The sequence below is a fragment of the Staurois parvus genome, unplaced genomic scaffold (genome assembly GCF_062004578.1).
Source record: "Staurois parvus isolate SC_StPar_1 unplaced genomic scaffold, SC_StPar_1.0 ptg000006l, whole genome shotgun sequence".
In the NCBI taxonomy this organism is placed as follows: domain Eukaryota; kingdom Metazoa; phylum Chordata; class Amphibia; order Anura; family Ranidae; genus Staurois; species Staurois parvus.
This window is the reverse complement of record NW_028317802.1, coordinates 4,319,523-4,333,521: the sequence shown is the minus strand read 5'-3', so window position 1 is coordinate 4,333,521 and position 13,999 is coordinate 4,319,523.

Here is a 13,999-nt window from a genome sequence, read left to right as displayed (position 1 = left end):
TTTGTAGGTAACTGTTTGCAAGAAATGTATTAATTTAATGCATTTTGGAGAGACATGTATGCAAATATATTGTAATTTCAGTTTATGTGATTTTATTGCAGTTTTACAGAACTATTCAAAGAAGTAAATTCAGTTTTGGAATGAAATACAATGCTGTTTCTGTCAGTTAGAAGCCAACTCCTTGAGGCAGAAAGCAGTATACATGTGCTACAGACTCAAAGGGCAGCAGCAGCAGCAGAAGCTGTGGTATATGAAACTATGATTGGCTCAGAGGGAGATCTGCTCCAAGAAGGAGGAAATAGCAACTCACGATTCAGTGCAAAAGACTCAAGAATATGTACAAAACCATGCCCTAGACCAAGTTACAACAGAGTATGCTTCCATCAAGCCTATCTCCAACACATTCCTGCAGTTTCCTGACTTGATATATGGATAACCCTCTCCAGATATGCCTGTACTATTTCTCACTTTACATATTAACTCTGAAACTGTCCCAGCACCAAGGGTACACATTCTAGAAAGCAAAGACAATTTTAACCCTCAGCATCTACCACATGACATGCGTTATCATGTATCCTCATTCAGGAATGGCCATTTAGGATCCTCAGGGACAACTGTTCTAGCAAAGCACCTAATTCAGTGAGAATTAGTGAGCACTGGGCTACTAACATTTGATGAGCGCCCCGATAACTATTGGGCATGGAAGACATCTTTTCAAGGCATCATCAGAGATTGCAGTCTTACAGCTAGAAAGGATCTAGATCTGCTAAGTGGCTCAGACCAGATTCATTTCAACAGACCAAGAGAATCAGATCTGTAGACATTCATGATCCAGCTGCTGAGGTTAAATGGTATGGCAGAGATTAGAGGACTGAAGCTATTGAGAATTCTTTGTTGAAGAAACTGGAAGACTTCCCTAAAATCTTTAACAAAGATAACCTAAAGTTAAGAGAACTTGGTGACATGTTGTGGAAAGTCAATGCAGCCAAGACCGAAGGCCACTTACCATGACTGGGATATCTAGACACAACACGTGGGATTGAACCAATAATTGAACAGTTCTCACACTATCTTCAAGATAAGTGGATTTCTCAAGGCTCTAAGTACATGGAAGATCATTGTGCCTCCTTCTCACTATTCAGTTTCCTCACCAAGTTTATCATCAACCAAGCAAAGATTAGAAATTACCCAAGCCTCATATTCTCAATGTGCAGTAACCAGATGTCAAAAAACACACACACAGAATATAGGAGCAAAGCATAGCAATGGACCATCAGTGTCAGTCAGAAAGACAGAGGTGTCAGCCACTGATACAGCTTTACATCTTAACAACTCTGAAAAGAAGTCCATGGACTAAGACAGTCCATTCCCAATCCATAAAAAAAAACCCACTGTCAAAGTGTTGTAGGTTCAGAGGCAAGCACATTGATGAATGTAAAGCTTACCTGAAAGAAAATGCTATCTGTTTCAGATGTTGTGCATCCACCAAACACATTGCTAAAGACTGCAAGGTCAATACAAGATGCAGAGAGTACAGTAGTGACCAGCATACCTCTGCCTTGCATCCAGGTCCAGTCCCTTTGGCAAGAGAGACTTCAGTAACCAACAATGAGCAAGGCGGGAAGGAAGATTAACCTACCCCATCAACATTTGTATCCAACTGTCTCCAAGTGTACTTGTATCCTAGTGTACTATATACACCTCTAACAAATCTGACTGTTCTGATCAAGGTAATTGTTCATTAGCCAAATCAGAGTGCTTTAACCACTTGCCACCCAGCCACCGCATATAAACGGTGGCAGGGCAGCACTCGTAGGCAAAAGCACGTTTTAAAACGGCTGCCTTCAAAACAGGTAGGGGGCGCGCGCAAGGCGTGCGCCCGCCCTACCTGTCCCGCGGGTGTCAACAGCGGGTGTCAGCCGACGGGTTACGGACGGTTTTTACCGGCCGTTTTCCTGCGATTGACGGTGAACGCTGACACAGAGCAGGGCTGCATTGTTTACACACAGCCCTGTTCTGTGTCAGTTCTCTGACAGCTTGTGAGAAGCTGCAGAGTTTCTCTCCCTTGATCAGCTCCCCCCTGCCTCCCCCCCCCCCGTCCAGTACACACCCCCGCCCCCTAGTAAAACACTCCCCTTACACTGCAAATTCTAAAAATGTTAACCCCTTCCTCCCCAGTGACATTAGTACAGTTTCAGTGTTTTTTTTTCACTGATCACTGTATTGGTGTCACTGGGGATGTCAGTGACCCCAAGTCAGTTCTCCCCCCCAGTGTCAAAATGTCTGCCGCAGTCCCGCAGTCCTGCCATAAGTCACTGGTCGCCGCCATATGTCGCTGATTGCTGCCAAAAGTTGCTGATCGGCGCCGTTATTAGTATAAATAAAAGTTAAAAATTCCAGTATCTTTCCCGCCATTTGTAAATGCTATAACTTTCACGTAAACCAATTAATTTACACGTATTGGGATTTTTTTTTAGCAAAGACATGTCGCAGAATGCATTTTGGCAGAAATTTATGACCAAATTTGATTTTTGCATTTTTTTTTACTGGACATGTTTTATAGCAAAAAGTCCAAAATATTGTTTTTTTTCCTCAAAATTGTCAGCCTTTTTTTTATAGCGCAAAAAATAAAAACCGCACAGGCGATCAAATACCACCAAAAGAAAGCTCAATTTGTGGGGAAAAAAAGGATGTAAATTTCATTTATGTACCATATTGCATGACCGCACAATTGTCCATTAAACTAGTGCAGCGCTGTATAGCAGAAAAATGGCGTAAATTGCAGTATTTATACCATAGTTTGTAGACGCTATAACTTCCACACAAAGCAATCAATATACCCTTATTGGTATTTTTTTTTACCAAAAACATGTAGCAGAATACATTTTGGCCTAAATTTATAACCAACTTTGAGCTTACTATATATTTTTTATAGCTGAAAGTAAAAAATATTGTTTTTCTTCAAAATTTTTGGCCTTTTTTTGTTTATAGCGTGAAAAATAAAAAGCGCACAGGTGATCAAATTACACCGAAAGAAAGCTCTATTTATGTGAAAAAAAGGACATAAATTTTGTTTGGGTGCAGCATTGCATGACCGCGCAATTATCAGTTGAATTAGTGCAGCGCCGAGTAGCAGAAAGAGGCCTGGTCATTAAGGGGGGTAAATCCTCAGGAGCTCAAGTGGTTAATGTGTTTAACATTAGCGATGAAACATTTCTTACACACTAAAAACATGCTCAGGTACTATGGACACAGGGCATCTAACTTCACTGTTCTGTCAATGAGAAGACACACATAAAACTCCCCACTCTCCTTGAATGTGAAATGATGCCGGATGACAGGTCAGAAATACAAACCCCTGAGAACACACAGCATTTCCCTCGTCTGAAATCCTTAATAGATAAGGTCCCTGCAACTGACCCTAATGCCCAAATACTCCTCTTCCTAGAGAAAAATATTCTCAGGGTGCACAAGGTGTGTGAGCAGATTAATGAACCCCATAACACTCCTTATGCACAACGTTTAGATTTAGGTTGGGTCATAGTTGAAGAAGTATGCTTGGGTTGCGCTCACACACCACCAGACGTGAGCTTATTTAAGACAAATGTGCTGTCTAATGGGTGCCCTTCTCTATTCATCTCATGCACCAGCTATATGCAAGTAAAAGAGAACTTTATTGCTTGTGAACTACAGCCATGCACTCCCTCATTATGCCATACAGGGACCACAGCTTGCAGCATGAACAGTTTAGGTGAAAAAGTGTTCACTAGAATGCTAAATGATGAAATGTCCATTGGAGATCATGTGTTCCTTGATGTAGTCAAAAAGGAGATGTTTGTGGTATGAAGCAAGCCACTGAGTAGCACCCCTACCATTTCTCTCACCACACCCTAGACTACCAAACAACAGGGAGCAAGAACAGAAGAGACTCCTTCTTCTACAGCGCTCCTTTGCAAAAAAAACTGAAATAAAAGAACATTTTGTTAACTTTATGCAAAAGATCCTTAACCATGACCAAGCAGAACCTGCGCCACCACTGAAACCAGGTGAAGAGGATTAGTACTTACCAATCTTGGGCGTTTATCACCCTTAAAAATGAGGGCAGATCAGAGTAGTTTTTGATTCTAGTGGTCAGTATGATGGCATCTTATTGAATGACACACTTCTTAGCATCCCTAATAATACGCTGCTAGGTGTCCTTATAAGTTTCTGCAAAGAGCAAGTTGCAGTTACTACTTAGGTGCAGCAAATGTTTTACTGTTTTTTGGTTAGAGAAGATCACCACAACTACTTGAGGTTTATTTGGTTTCAAGATAATTACCTCAACAAAGAAATTACATAGCTTTGGATGAAAGTACATGTCTTTGGAAATAGTTCTTCACCTTCCATAGCCATTTATGGTCTAAGACAAAAAACTAAGCAGGGAGCGAGTGAGTATGGAGAAATATCTACGTAGATGAGGAACTTATATCTGTGCCTATTATTATTATTATACAGTATTTATATAGTGCCTTGGGGGACCCCAACAGAGAGGGGGAGAGATGGGGAGGTGGTAGCATTATAGGTAATGCTGAAGGAGTGTTGGGATAGATAGGAGGAAAGCCAGGAGAGAACAGAGTCTCTGATGCCAAGGGAATGTAGTTTATTAAGGAGGAGGGGGTGGTCAACTGTGTCGAAGGCCACAGAGAGGTCGAGGAGTAGGAAGACTGAGTAGTGGCCATTAGCTTTGGCGGTTAGCAGGTCAATCTCCTGCAGAGAGCTAGGGAGATGCTTTCAGAATCTTAAGCTACACAACATGGTGTCCAATAGAAGCTCAGTAATTGAAGTGAGTTAAAAGACCTTGTTCTAAGTGTTGATCCTCTGTCCCTTCAGAGGAGTTTAGGAGTAAGTTGGAATCTCCACAGTGCAACATTTAGAGTTATGTGCAGACATTTTGTCAGTTGACCTAGCAGAACTGATTTTTGAAGAAATTGACTTTGAGGCTGATGCAGGTAAATACTACACTGACAGCAAAACTGTGCTAGATTATATTCGCAATACCTCCTAAAGATATTAGGTATATGTCTCAAAACAGGATAATCCTCATTAGAAAACCTGATTAGAAAATCCACTAAACCAGATTAGTGGCATTACGTTTCCACTAGTCAGAACCCAGCAGATCATGATACCAGACTAATTCAAGCAGCTCACCTGAAACATACCAACTGGTTCTTGGGCCCAGATTTCTTACATCATGCAGATACTAGCAAGCCACCCAAAGCTGAGGTATTTGACCCTTTTGTACTAAATTCTGACAGTGAGATCAGACCTCCCTTGATATACATACTGTATGCCTGTAAATTCATCCATTGTGTTTGTCAAAGTCGCATACATAGCTAGATCACATTTAAATGTATTCAATGTGATTTGTAGGTAGCTGTTTGCAAGAAATGTATTCATTGTATGCATTTGTCAGAGATATTTATACAAACATATTGTAATTTCAGTTTATGAGATATTATTGCACTTTTACAGAAGTAAATTCAGGTTTGGAATGAAAAACAATGCTGCTTCTATCAGTTTTGTTGCCTAGCTGTCGACTAACTGTTAGTAGGACAGCATAGTACTATATACAGTAGACTCTTCACATTTATTTAGGAAACTTTGGACAACTGCTTTCAGGGTTGTGAATTGCCTGGCACTCTAACACACATCTAGTGGGAATGTCCTAGAATCAAACATTTCTGTTAGATCTACCAACTAGTCGAAACTGTCCTGGGCTCTAATGATTCTACAAATCTCTCTGAAGCCCTATTGAATTTAAAACCATCCGAATTCATCCCAGATCAATTTAGGCTATTGACATTTATCTTCACTGTTGCTAAACAGACTGTAGCAAGGGTATGTTGGTCCAGAAGTCCAACCATTACACAGATGAAACAAAAAATGTCATGGCACTTATTCAACAAAAATCTGGCAGCTATCTTCCATGACAAAGCCCAAAAATGGAAAAAGATCTGGAATCTATGGATCTCTAATTATTTTGAAGTTTAATTCAATGAGACTATATTGAGGATTTAAAAAACAAAATGAATAAAGTGCCACCATATTGTTACCAAGGACAGAGCAAATACTGGGGGAAAGGAAATCCAGACTTAAAGAGGCATAGTGTAATTTATTATTGGTGCAAGATATAACAAAAGCAATGCATCTGGTATTTGTTGTGATTTAATGCATGGTATATCCAGCATCGATCCAGCAAATGGTGCATTTAAAAACAACAACAATTTTCCTTTCCTGTTTTTACAGGAGGTCAATATGGCCTGGTGAGTGCGATGTGTTGAATAAGAGAATGGTGGAGTGGAATAAGCACTTTTCTTATTAGGGGTACCCGGGGTCTTGGACAATTGAGCTCAGTTCTTTTTGAGGACTTATTTGGACATTATTTGTGATATATACAGTATGTGTAGTTTAAGTATGTAGAGTACAAGAGCTGTTTTATTTTATTCATTTTGGTTCTTAGACACATGGGTGTTTTATAACTGCTGCTGTACCTATTGATTCATTTTTTTGATAGCTGGAGCGATATCATTTTCATCAGTAAGATATATGGAGGATTTACCCTACCATGGACTGAGGTTTGAGGATTCAGTTCATGTGTAAATGTTCATACCAGTTCAACGCCAACTCATTATCCTTATCCCTTAACCCCCCTTTACCTTTTACCTACTTTCCACACTTCTTTTTCAGGCCTTTTAGTTTCGTAGTATGCACCTTTCTATTCCTGGTCTAATCCTGAGAAGTACTCCCCTATAACAACACTCATATTTTACCTCAATTGTTGCCAGACTCCTGAGATATCTAGAATGCTAATAGATCCCGCCAAAAGGAATGCTCATCACTAATATGAAATCATACACCAAAATACCTGATTATGGGTTCTACAGAGCAGCTCGCCAATCCATATAACAAAAATAATGGGTAATAGCAATAACTTGAAATAAAGCTGCTTTATAAAAAAAATATATACCATTTTTTAATGCATATTTAAATTATTAAAATAACATACAGCTGAATAAATAGCGGAGAAACAAAGTGGTTGCCATCACAGGATCAAAAAAATTGCTATATCAGACAACCACATGCAATGAAGGGCATGTTTCTAAAAACAAAAAGGTCCTGTAAAATTATTAGAGGAAGAGGGGTCCAGATAACATCCAGGTGCTACATCGAGAGCAGGTTCTTTTGTGGGAATCTTTGTCTTATTTTAATTGTATACCATGATGTTTTAATCATTTACTTTATATGTGCAATAAAATATTCTTTGGTGTATTATGTGACTGTTTATACGGCAATATTAAATACTATTAATTTACATGGTGCTCTGTGAGACCTTGAAACGGCACTTTTCATTGAGGGAAATCATCACTACATGGCAACCCGGGTTACACACAGTACATTCATATGCTGAAACTTGACATACTTATATCTGTACTTTGTTTGCTACACTATGTCAAGATGTGTACTCATGAACAATTAAAGTTTATGTATGCTTTTGTTCTTGGATTATATACAACTTGTACAATAAAAATGATTGAAACAGAATTGATGTAGAAGCACTGCTATAATCTGTTCACCTTCTCATTTACTATCTTGCTGCAGCTGACTTGCATGCAAAGATTGCAACTCTGAAGCCAGGTGAATTAAAAATTTCTTCAAAAAATCAGTAAGGAATTTTGATGTGATTAATTAGTATGCATAAAAACAGAAGGCTTACATGGGCTTGAAATGTTGCTTGCATCATGTTAGATTTTAAATGCTGATTGTGTCCCCATAGAGAAGATCTCCCGTTTTCTTTCTGCTCAGTCTGACACATGTCAAATAGACAGGAAGTAGGAGGAAATCTCTCTCAGGAGAATACAGAAAATAAGAGGATAAGGAATGTTAAAGTAGAACTAAAGGCTTTTTTCATTTTGTACAAAGTAAGGGAGTTATAACTTGTTTTTTTCCTGTGTACCATTTAGATTTCCCCTTCACTTCCTGTCACATAGCCAAAAAAAGTGAGAGGAAATCTCTCCAAAGCGAGGAAATCCTTGCTTATCATCAGAACTAGTGTCCCCATTGGAGAATTATCCCTTCATTCCTGTACTGGTGACGTTCTAAAATTTGTGATTCTAAAGGAATATTTTTTAAATTAAAATTAAAAAGATGTTATTCTTACCTGCTCTGTGCAATGATATGGTACAGAATCGGCACAGAATCAGTCAATAATCTCTTCATTGGTGGCCCCCTGCCAGCAATTTCAACTAAGGGGGCACTCACGTGGGCATGCTTATCGAGCTGGGCTATATGCGACCATAGACACACACAGCCTGGCTTGGTCACACCCCCACTCCCTCCTCTCAGAATTTGACTGACAGTAGCAAGAGCCTATGGCTCTCTCCACCGCCTGTGTCTCCTGTGAAGCCAGGAAATCAGTCAAGTGCTGATGCCGACAGAGACAGCACTGAATCATGAGAGGGGCGAGGTAACTGTTTAGGGGGAATTTTTTTACCCTAATGCAGGGAATACATTAAGATAAAACATTTTTTTACTTTAGGACCACTTTAGCTTTCACTCTTGGTGATAACAGTCATCAGGATAGACAAAGAGAGTGAATCTCCATAACAGGGGAAAAGACATCAATAAAAATCTAACAGACGTTCTAATCCCTCTCCATTGTATCTAAAAAAATGTTTTGCCCTAAGCTGTACCTTTAGCTTTCCTCACTGTAATAGAAAATGCTTTTATTGCTGCCTGTTTCCAATACATGTTAGGTAGGGTGGAAATGGGAAGAAATCTCACATTAGGGGCACAGACTGCAATCAAAAGTTCTAATAATCCCTCAATAAAAATAAGTGATAAAAAAATCATTAACTCAAATGTAAAGGTCATCATACACTTGATACCAGTAGATGCATTTTTTTCTGGTAAGGCCTTATGCACATGGATGATGATAGGTTAAAACAAATGCCCTGTGTAAAATTCCACAGCCATATTCTTAAAAGATGCTTCTGTGCATTGGCATGTACCTGTGTGTACCAAGTTGTACCTGTCAGGGATTGCGGGGCTCGCCGCGGCGCACGGTCTGCACGTGTGCAGATTGCATAGGCTCACAAATGTGCAGGCACTAGGACCTGGGCACCCGCGGCGGCAATTGTGGCCATGCATGCGCATTCGCAATGACGGTGCAGGGCACGCTATTTAAACTAGCCAGGCGGTGATCAGATTGCCGCAAGGTCTAGTTCCTGTGTATCTGTTTCTAAAGTGAAGTTCCTAGTTGCCGACCCTGCCTGTCCTGATTTCTGTTGACCGTCTCCTGCTCTGATCCCTGGCTCGTCCCTGACTACTCCTCTGCCTACCCCTATGTTGTTGGACCTCCTGTTGCTGAACCTTGGCTCGTGACCCATTTACTCTTCGCCTGCTGCTCTGTACCTATCTGCCTCCACAGTTACCGACCCGGCTTGCCTGACCACGCATACTGACTTGCCTGACTGTCATCCATCCATCCCGCACGGGTCCAGGACCTGTCAGCCTCTTCATGTTAGACTCACCCCTGGCACATACCCTCAGCGGGACCCCTCTACCACAGTTGGGTGCACTCAGGGACCGCGACCTGGTCTCAGTCTTGCGCCAAGTCCACCCCCACCATCAGGGGCTCTGGTGAAAAGGCAGACTGGGCTTAGACTCCGCGTCCTGGGGAATCCCATTCTGTGGGTCAATAGAGATCCCGCCGGGCGGTGCATGATAGTACCTTGCGGCCATGACTGAGCCTGGAAGGGGAGCTTCCCCTTTGGATGACATATGCACACCTGGTGACACTCACCAAGGGGTTAAAGCCCTACAGGAGGGTTATACATATCTGGAGGACTGCATTCAGACTTTAGCCTCACCGACATCCCCGACCAGGGATTCTGGGGAACCTCCTGTGGGAACAGTGGTCTCAACACCCGCACCGGAACCCTGTGTTCCCACACCAGAACGTTTCAATGGGAATCGAAGCAGATTTAGGGCATTTCGCAACTCATGCCAATTATACTTTGACCTTCAGCCACGGACATTTTCATCAGAATCCGTAAGGGTAGGGTTCATCATTTCCTTACTACAGGATGAACCCCAGAGCTGGGCCCACCGCCTATTAGAGACCCGTCATCCGCATTTAAATTCGGTAACGGTATTTTTTGAGGCGATGGCATTATTGTATGACGATCCGCATCAGGCAGCTGCGACTGAGATGGCTTTACACACTCTGAGGCAAGGTCACCGAGCAGTGGAAGACTATGCTTCCGAGTCCAGGCGTTGGAGTGGTGACACTCAATGGAATGATGCGGCCCTGCATCACCAATTCCGCATGGGGCTATCCGAGTCGCTTAAGGACGAGCTGGCCCGAGTACGCGTCAAGTCCATCCCTACCATCAGGGGCTCTGGTGAAAAGGCAGACTGGGCTTAGACTCCACGTCCTGGGGAATCCCATTCTGTGGGTCACTAGAGATCCTGCGGGGCGGTGCATGACAGTACATGAACAGGGGCGGACTGACTACCCTGGTACCTTTTTCATAGGCTTTTTTGAGTTTAGGCAAGGACACAGGGGCCCCATGATCCCCTATTGCCCGGGGGCCCCATGAGTTGTCAGTCCGCCCCTGTACCTGAACATGCGATTTTGGCAATCAGGAAATACACCACACAAAAGTGTCAATGTTTACATAAGTATGGGTGCTCATAACTATTCACTTGTGTGGAAGGCTGTACATGGCACCTGAGGCTCCCCAAGTGTGGGAAAAGGCCTAGAACTTTACATTTGCCATATTTTTAGCCTCTCACCATCTGTATGCATGAGGCCTAATTAAGCTGAGAGTGATCAAGATGCATAGTTGTTCTTTGACAAGACTTTATATCGCTTTTTAATGAAAAACAACACATTCTATAATTACCTGCAGTGATTAACAAAGTGTACAAATATAAAGTATACATGTGCATTAATGGAAAGCCAATTAGCATTCAAAGGGAACTAAACATATATTGGTTTTGCATGTTCTTTTTTGAGGAAGTTATTAATGGTTATGGGTAAACAAGAAAACTCAGTTCTGGCAATCTGTCAGGAAAGAAATACGTAAGCCGCTGTTGCTAACATCTACTTAAATGCAGGCTCTATGGCTATCATCCTGGTTTTTGGTTTACTTAGTGAGTCACTCATCTGGAACAAATATGCAGTTAATTAAGTCAGGACTCTTGACCCGCACAACTGTTTCAGATCTGAGATTCATTAGATCAGTCTTTCTCTTGTTAACATGGAGGAACCTTTGAAAAACCTTTCTGGTCCCAAGGAACCCCTGCTAATAATTACTATATCAATCTATGTTAACTGGGAAGAATGTTCCCTATGTTTGTAGTCAGTAGGAAGAATCCTCCCTACAAATACCTGAAATAAATAATTGATTTCAGTGGTTATTTATCTAAGAGGTAGACATGGAAGGGGCCAGGATTCATTGCTGCTTCCCTCCAAGCTGGCCAGGGTCTCCGTCCCACATCTTCATGAGATAGGGTACTCACCTGTCTTTGGGAAAAATTCAGTGACATTTTGTCCCATAAACTTCAGACTAAATTCCTTCTTTACAGTACTTACATTTTCCTGTCCCAAGGCCTACCTTCTTGAACAAAGAACACTCATCCAAGGTGATTTATTAAATAACTACATGGTCATCAAATTGTGCAACAGCTTCTCAAAGTCACCCTTTCCAGTTTACAGTGCAGAACACATCACTGCCACCAATTTGAAGTCCAGCCATTTTCCAAAATGCTCTTCCATTAGTCCTCCAGCAGTGGGCCCATAAAGTCTAGGCTCAGAAGGCATACTATTCTTCAAGCTACAAACCTATGTGCTGTAAGGCAGGGGTAGCCAGCTCCCACCCACCTTCTTCCCAGAGCCCCACCCAAAAGTATAAAAGGAACAGTCCAAAGGCAAACAAACGAAACCAGCGCTCAAATCCTCATGCAGACCAAAGACAATTCTGAATGGCAAACAAAGAGGTGCTGCCCTTCAAAGATCGGGGAATCTAGACACTGGTTGTCTGCTTTTGTTCACCAGTGTATAAAAGGAACAGTACTCCACCCCCTAGCATCATCCAGGGAAGTGGTCTCCCTAAAAGATTACTAACACCAGCTTCATACATTGCTCAAGGAACACTTAGCAACCTCAGGAGGACTTCAAGAGTTCCACGGAACTTTGGTTAAGATAGGTTGCATTAGATGAGGATAGCTTCCCTTGAACATAAAGAGGAACTAAATTGTGGAAGCTGTTTTAAAAAAGCAAGCAGAGAGCAAAGGACTGGTTACCAATATTGCATGTGCAATCTCCCTGCAGTGTATCTTTTTCCCATTACTGACTTGCCATGCTATTCTGTGGAGACAAACATCTCCAGGTTTTTTGCTTCATTATTTCAGCAACACTGGGCAGCACAGCATTGATGTCACCAAACCTTCCTCCAGATCTCCTGAAACTAGCAGTCAGAGATAGCTCTGTGTTCTATTTCACACTGCAGATATACATCTATGAGGCTGTAGGCAGAGTGTCTAGGCACACCTACATACCAAGAAGTGCACTGCTGTTTTTCAGGAGGAAATCAAGACAAAAAGGTACAACTTCAGGATATTGCACGGCACAATTATCTTTTAAATTTTCCCTAAAAACTTAGCAAATCTTTACTTTTTGTGTCCAGTTTCATTTGGTCCATACAGCACAGAGCAGGCAATGTTTACGCATATGGAGCTGCATGCAGGCAGCCTATGTTAGTGAATGGAGATACAGAGGCTGTATGTCTGTATGTGTATGGGTGGGAGGGAGGGAATCTGTGCATACAGGTGTGTGTGTGTAGGGGGGATGTACAGGTGGATGAAAGCTGTGTACAGATGTGGAAGGAGGAATCTTTGTGCAGAGATATAAGGAGAACTGTGTGTGTGTGTGGCGGTGTTATGCGCGTACAGATGGGGGAAGCTGTGTATGTACTGATGGGGGAGCTTTGTGTGTTTACAGGTGTGGGGGGGGGGGGGGGGGAATCTGTGTGCAGACAGGTGGGGGGAACTGTATGTATATAGATAGGGGAGTAGTGCGTACAGAAGGGGGAACTGCGTGTACAGTTCTGGGGAGAGCTACGAGTGTTTATGTACAGATGGTGGAGCTGTGAGTGTGCTCAGGTAAGGGTAGGGACTGGGTATTTATGTGGGGGTGCGATGTGTGTATAGATGGGGGGTGCTGTGTGTGTACAGATTGGAGATGCTGTGTTTGCATAATTTCTAGATGTGGCCCTGCTTAGCCCTCCTGAGCACCGTATGTGAAATATAGAAGGATGTTCTGAAATGTGGAGGGAAAACTTGAAAGCAAGTCAAATAATTTTGACTTGGTAAGACCGGGGCAGAGTGGTAGCAGAAGGGCAGTTCTGGCAGCCAAGTGCAAAAAAGGAAAAGCCAAGGAGTGAAGATCAAGACCTCCTCTGGCAAAAGAAACTGCAGAACCTCAACCATCAGAAGGTAGGTGATTGATACATCACAGTTTATGGGGAAGCACCCTGAATCCCAATAGTGATTGGTTTCTTCAGGGATTAATTGATAATTAGATTAATATGGCACTGATAAATTCTTCTAAGTGATGTGAAACTGAGGTTTTCTCTTCCAGTGGCTAATTTAGAGTCATATGTATGTTAAATTGTCCCTTACTCAAATTTAAACTTATAAAAACTTTATATTTTAAACTTTGTTTTATGCTAGGGTCTGACTTTACCTAAGCTGAGCTCCATCAAGTGTCATCCCCTTGTCTTTTATGAGCACTGTGGAAGTTTCATTTTTCAGTGGAATGGCAGTTAGCAGAGCATGGCATACCCTTTGATTCATAATTTTAAAATGTAATATAGGTTCACTTTAATGAGGCCCATTTTCACTTGAGCGATGTTTAGACATGTCCTTTGAAAATGGTCTGCATGTTACTGTC